General features: G+C 46.6%; 3 non-coding genes across 3 annotated transcripts; 1 reads left to right on the top strand and 2 right to left on the bottom strand.

Moving 5' to 3' along the window:
• Positions 1-1,107: 1,107 nt before the first annotated feature.
• Positions 1,108-1,198, bottom strand: TRNAY-GUA (transfer RNA tyrosine (anticodon GUA)). The gene is given in 2 exon segments: positions 1,108-1,143; positions 1,162-1,198. It is a non-coding gene; the product is annotated as a tRNA-Tyr (tRNA).
• Positions 1,199-3,558: 2,360 nt separating this feature from the next.
• Positions 3,559-3,649, bottom strand: TRNAY-GUA (transfer RNA tyrosine (anticodon GUA)). The gene is given in 2 exon segments: positions 3,559-3,594; positions 3,613-3,649. It is a non-coding gene; the product is annotated as a tRNA-Tyr (tRNA).
• Positions 3,650-5,663: 2,014 nt separating this feature from the next.
• On the top strand, positions 5,664-5,754 carry TRNAY-GUA (transfer RNA tyrosine (anticodon GUA)). The gene is given in 2 exon segments: positions 5,664-5,700; positions 5,719-5,754. It is a non-coding gene; the product is annotated as a tRNA-Tyr (tRNA).
• Positions 5,755-6,000: the final 246 nt, after the last annotated feature.

The following is a 6,000-nucleotide window of genomic DNA, read 5'->3' as shown; positions in this document are numbered from 1 at the left end:
ATAGGGTTTTAATCGAACGTCATGGTACTTGGGTGGATTATGCGTACATGCAACACCAGCATATTGAACAGGTGTAAACCATCGCAACATTTAGAACAATTTATCCGTGCATCTGAAACAGCTGAACTCCTCCGTTAAACGACTAACTTGTTGTGAGCACAGAAAAACACGAGATCATCTGCATGAGGTAATAATATTTTGAGCTCATTACCCTAAATACGAAAACCACGAACCGCACCACATTTCAGGGTACTCATATACAGCGGCTCTAAGTACAAAGCGAACAGCAGTGGAGACAACGGGCAACCTTGTTTCACTGAAGACAGAATGGGCACCGGTTGATGAAAGAGAGCCATTAACGATCAAGCGTGTGGAGCAGTTAGTATAACAGAGACGTACTCCCTGGGAAAGAACTGAACCCAGATTGACCTGCTCTAAAGGAGAGCAAAGAAATGAGTGGCACACTCGATAAAACATTGAAAAACTATAAGCGCAACATTAAGTTACACCATATTGATGGGCCCTTCAAGTCTTGTAATTTCAAATCAAAGTACACGTTGCAGACTCTTCCGAAAAAATCTTATGACCTACTTTAGAAAGCATGATAGGTCTGTAGTCGTCAACTAATCGTAGTTTGTCTTTACCATCGCTTTTACAAATTAGGCTCTTCTTCTTGAGACTTTGGCTTTAAACAGAAAGAATAAGAAGTCATCCATCAGTGCTCTGTCAGTTTTTATTATCGTACATAAATTTCCATCACCTTGTTTGGAGTGTGCGCAATCGCAGGAAAAGCATAATGTTGTTTTCTTCATTGCAATAAATCCGTTGTAAGCCCAGCGGTGCCGTGTGCGTGTGTCTCCTATTTATTGTCCTGCGTCCGTCTTAGCTGGTTCCATCTATGCGCACTATGAACCCAGCAAATCACGCTTTTGTACGAGCAGTAGCTGAATGCGGGACTTTCAAGTTTCAGTGCGACAAAGCCAAGCACGCGGAGTGGCTTAGCGAAGCACGCGGAATGAATTAGCGACAGGTTGCTGGCGGCAATAATACAGGAATTATAACTACACCGTGCGAGTAGGCACTTACTGAAAAGTAAATAAAAAAGACTCCGTCGAGCCGGATTCGAACCAGCGACCTATGGATGTCCGTAGCACGAGACCTCTACAGTCCACCGCTCTACCAACTGTGCTAACGACGGGGATTTTTTCTTTAATGCATGGAAGAACTTCCGTAAAAAAAGGGGAAAACTTCAATCAAACTGGTTCGCGTCTCAAGTTACCGGGCTGCTTAATAGGAGCCCGCCATAGCCCTAACTCATCACTGCATCCCCATCGGAACATCAAAATTCAGGGAGGCACACACATGCATCTAGGCACGGCAGCCAGCTTGGAGGTTCTTCGCGTGCAGCATATACACTCCTCACCAAAGCACACTGTTCACGAAACACAGATTTGGACCATCTTGGTGGCTCGGCATGTCTGTCCATCATACGGCTTTTCCAAAGACTGAAGAGTCCCATCAACACAAACAGATCATAAGGCACAACAGAGTTTTTGCCAACAGGCAGAAATCTAATAGTGTATGGTGTAATTTCATACTACAACGAACTCTTAAGAAGGCCATTGGGCTATCGACGGGGACGAAGCGGGAGTCGGATTTTTTTCTTCAAGTGCGCCGTAGGCAGCCATTAATTCAGGAGTCAGCGTGCCAGGGTATCCGTAGACAAGACAACGGCCTCTGGTGGCTTGCGTTGAAATTTACTCCCCTTGCTTTCTGCGCTGGGAGATTTCTTGTCGTTTTTCAGTTTGTCGTTCGGTCCTTAAGGCACTTTAAGTGGTTCTTTTTCGTCATTTCATTTTAGTTGCATTGCCGCGATCCTCCGTATCCCTTCAATACGCATGCGTTTTTTGAGTCCGCATGAGAAATGCAAATGGAGATTCGTGGCTGGCCATTAGTAATAACCTTATCAGTTTTTAGAATTTCGAAACCGTCATAGCTCTGGCGCTGTGGCTATGGCTAAAAAAATTCTGCTCATCTCGCGCGCCCTTCTTATTTTGCGCCCTCGTTACACCCCCCCCCCCCCCGCCCCCAGCAGTGCACGTCACTGCATACCACACGTGTCATGTGACCTGCTCTCTCCCCCGTCTACTGTCGATTATCGAGCAGCGGCTTGCACCACAGCGCGGGTAGGATGGCTATGCCAATGGGCAGGACAGACAAGACCACGTGTTATGTGCGTCATGGAGGGACGTGTACCGCTGACACTGAAACGGCTATTACTAACGGTCAGCTAAAGATATCAGTTTGTATCTCTTGCGGTCGTGTAAAAGGCATGTTTAAATGAATAAGTTCGATGGATGCAGAGAATAAAATAACAAAGCAGGACCAACTGAAGTGGCTAGAGAAACTAACAATTAAGAGAAAGCTGAGCGACGAAAGAAAGTTGTGCAGAACACGAGGAGACATAAATTGCTGCTCAGGCCACCTGGGGCCATTGTCCCTTCTAGGGTAAACTGTCAGGCACGCCGCCTTCTTAATCAAGGGCTGCACACGGCGCACTTGAGGAAAAGAAGTTGCCTGCACCTCCGTCCCCGTCGATACCTCAGTTGGTAGAGCGGTGGACTGTAGAGGTCTCTTGCGATGCAGTTGCCGTCGACATGCCTGTAGCAAGAAAAAATTTCATGCAAGAAATTTATAACTCACAAAAATTAAAAACAAAGAACGACTTGACCTGTAGTACGGTTCTTGGAGTGCGACAAAATAAACGCGGTCAAAATCAGTGAAACAGACCCGAAGAAATCGGTTGCACAAACTGAGCAACAGGAGGGAATAACGATATTGAGAAGAAAGCATTCGAAGTTGACCACCACATTTACTGCTCCTGAAGGCCTCACGTTTGTTATCCTTGGCGTCCTTTTGAATGCAGTTTCCTGGTTGCCTATTTCTGCTCATGTTTTCCTTTCAAGCTGGTTGTAGTCGGCTGTTGCGTACTAGCACTGAGAAGCCGGCTGCACATATACAGGGTGTTTCACCTAAGACTGTACAGAATTAGAGTGCTTTTTTCAGCGATGTGCATCATTGTCAGCGATTTAGTACATCACAATATAGCTAAGACGTGCTAACAGCAGGCTGCTTAACTAATAATGAATAGTTAACTTGTAAACTTTTCCTGTTAGGTTCCTTATTTATTGAGAGGCGTCTGGCCGGCCATAAGTAATATTCATATCAGGTTTTAGAATTTCGAAAACTGTGTTACCGTCGGCACTGTGGCCCAACAGAGTTTGGCTGTTTCGACGAGTTACGTGCACTGGAGAGCTTGCTTTGCCTACAAGCTTCTCGAAAGCGCATGCATTTTGGCGTGATATCGTGGCGTGATAAAAAGAGAGGCGACAAAGCGAGAGCTGTGTACAGCTGCCGAAACTTACTCGATCGGTGGCATTCCTACACTTGTGCATCTAACAAAGCAAAGCACATTGAGAGGCTCAGCGACAGTTGCAGGCGGTAATAATATGGGAACTATACGACACCAAGCGAGTATGCATTTAAAAATAAAAGCACTCCGTCGAGCCGGATTCGAACCAGCGACCTATGGATGTCCGTAGCACGAGACCTCTACAGTCCACCGCTCTACCAACTGAGCTATCGACGGGGACGGAGGCGCAGGCAACTTCTTTTCCTCAGGTGCGCCGTGTGCAGCCCTTGCTTCAGAAGGCGGCGGTGTCCGTTTACAAGCGTTTGCGGCTAGGTAGGCTGGAAACGCTGATTGGGCAAAAAAAAATGTGACGTCATACTGTGATGTCAAAGGTTACATGATATTTAGTGACGTCATGTCCGGTTGGGGACGTTTACCCTAGAAAGGACAATGGCTACGATGGCTTGCGTTGCAATTTACTCTCCTTGCGTCCTGCACTGGGAGGTTTTCTTTTGTCGTTTTGCTTTGTCTTGTTAGGTTGCTTAGCCACTTCAGTTCGTCCTATTTTTTAATTTATTTTCTTTAGTTTTCCGCGGTCGTCATTACTTATTCAGGATGCGTTTTTCACGAGCGCACGAGAAGTACAAATGGAGATTTGTAACTGGCTGTTAGTTATAGCCTGTCTGTAGGAGGTGTTCAGAGGCCTGGATTGAGAACAGCTGGGGATAAGAGTTAATGGAGAATACCTTAGAAATCTGTGATTCATTGATGACATTGGCTTGCTAAGTCACTTAGGAGATGAACTAAAAAGCATGATCAATGATTTAGACAGGGAGCACAGAACGATGGGGCCAAAAAGTAACATGCAGAAAACCAAAGTAATGGCCAATAGTTTCTGAATTGAACAGCAGTTTACAATCGGTAGCGAGGTGCTGGAAGTAGTAAGAGAACACGTATACCTAGGGCAGGTAGTGACCGCAGGTCCGAACCGCGAAAGCGAAATGACTAGAAGAAGATTGGGGTGAAGCGCATATGGCGGGTTCTCTCAGATCATGAATGGCTGTTTACCAATATCCCTCGAGAGAAAAGTGTACAACAGCGCTTTATCTCGCCAGTACTCATCTATGGGGCAGAAACGTGGAGGATAACGAAAACGGCTCAGCTTAAGTTAAGGACCACGCAGCGAGCTATGGAAAGGAAAATAATTGGTGCAACGATAAGAGACCGGAACCGGTCAGCGTGTGTGAGGGAACTAACATGGGTTAATGGCATCCTAGTTGAAATCAAGAGGAAGAAATGGGCGTCCGCAGGGCATGTAATGCGAAGGCAAGCATAGCAGGGGGCGCCAGAAGGTCAGGTTGGCGGGTGAGATGACGAAGTTTGCGGGAATAGGACATCCGCGGCTGGCACAGAGTAGGGTTAATTGAAGAGATAAGGGCCGACTACGCCGACTTTGCCCTGCAGTGGGCGTAGTCAGGCTGATGATGGTGATGATAGTTATAGCCGTATCAGTTTTTTAGAATTTCGAAAACGCGCTTACCTCTAGTGCTGTGGGTCAACAGTATGTTTGCCATCTCGCGCTCCGTTGAAAAGCCACGCATCCTTGGCGCGCACGCTGCAGCGTCCACCAGTAAACGCAACAAGGGTGTAAGAAACATTTCTTACACCGTGCCCGTCACTACACAGCTCACGTGTCGCGTCAACTTCTCTCTCCCATCTGCTCTGGAGCAGCAAGCAGCGATGGCCACCGCAGCGTGGGTATCTATAGGTTGCCCAGTGCGCCATGGAGTAGCGCGTACTGATAAGCGTTGTAGCGCATGCGTCAAGGATGCGTGACTCTTAAAAGGCACACGATATGGCCAAAATTTATTCAGCCACAGCGCCAGGAAATTCTGAGTACTGATACGGCTCTAACTGACGGCCAGTTACAAACCTCTATTTGAATTTCTCGTGCGCTCGTGAAAAACGCATCCTGAATGGATAATGACGACCGCGGAAAGCTAAAGAATATTATAAGAAAATAAGACACACTAGAGTGGCTAAAGAACCTAACAAGGCAAAGCAACATGACAAAAAAAAAGCTCCTAGTGCAGAACGCAAGAAGTGTAAATTGCAACGCAAGCCACCCGTAGCCATTGTTTTGTCTAGGGCACGTGGTCTAGGGTACACGGATAATATGGTACAGCGACTCCAGAGCCAGGAACTGTATATGGCGCATTCAGAGGAAAAGAAACCAGCTTCGGCTCCGTCCCCGTCGATAGCTCAGTTGGTAGAGCGGTGGACTGTAGAGGTCTCTTACTGCGGACATCCATAGGTCGCTGGTTCGAATCCGGCTCGACGGAGTGCTTCTATTTTTGGATGCATACACGCTCAGTGTAGCACAGCTGCTAGATTTTTACTGTCACTAATTCTTATTATCGTCCTACAAACGCTGGTATTGTTATGGAACCCACGAAAAGCTATATCTTCTTTTTTCTTTCAATTTCTGAGGTGTTCTTGCGCGAACTATCATTGCTAAGTAATTACAGGCGACTTCACCAAAATTTTTATACAGGGTGTCCCAGCTAACTTGGACCAAGGCTTATAAA

The sequence above is a fragment of the Amblyomma mixtum genome, chromosome 2, assembly GCF_055824585.1.
Source record: "Amblyomma mixtum isolate Tamu chromosome 2, ASM5582458v1, whole genome shotgun sequence".
Lineage (NCBI taxonomy): Eukaryota > Metazoa > Arthropoda > Arachnida > Ixodida > Ixodidae > Amblyomma > Amblyomma mixtum.
The sequence above is the reverse complement of the archived record's forward strand: the minus strand, read 5'-3'. Positions and strand labels throughout refer to the sequence as shown.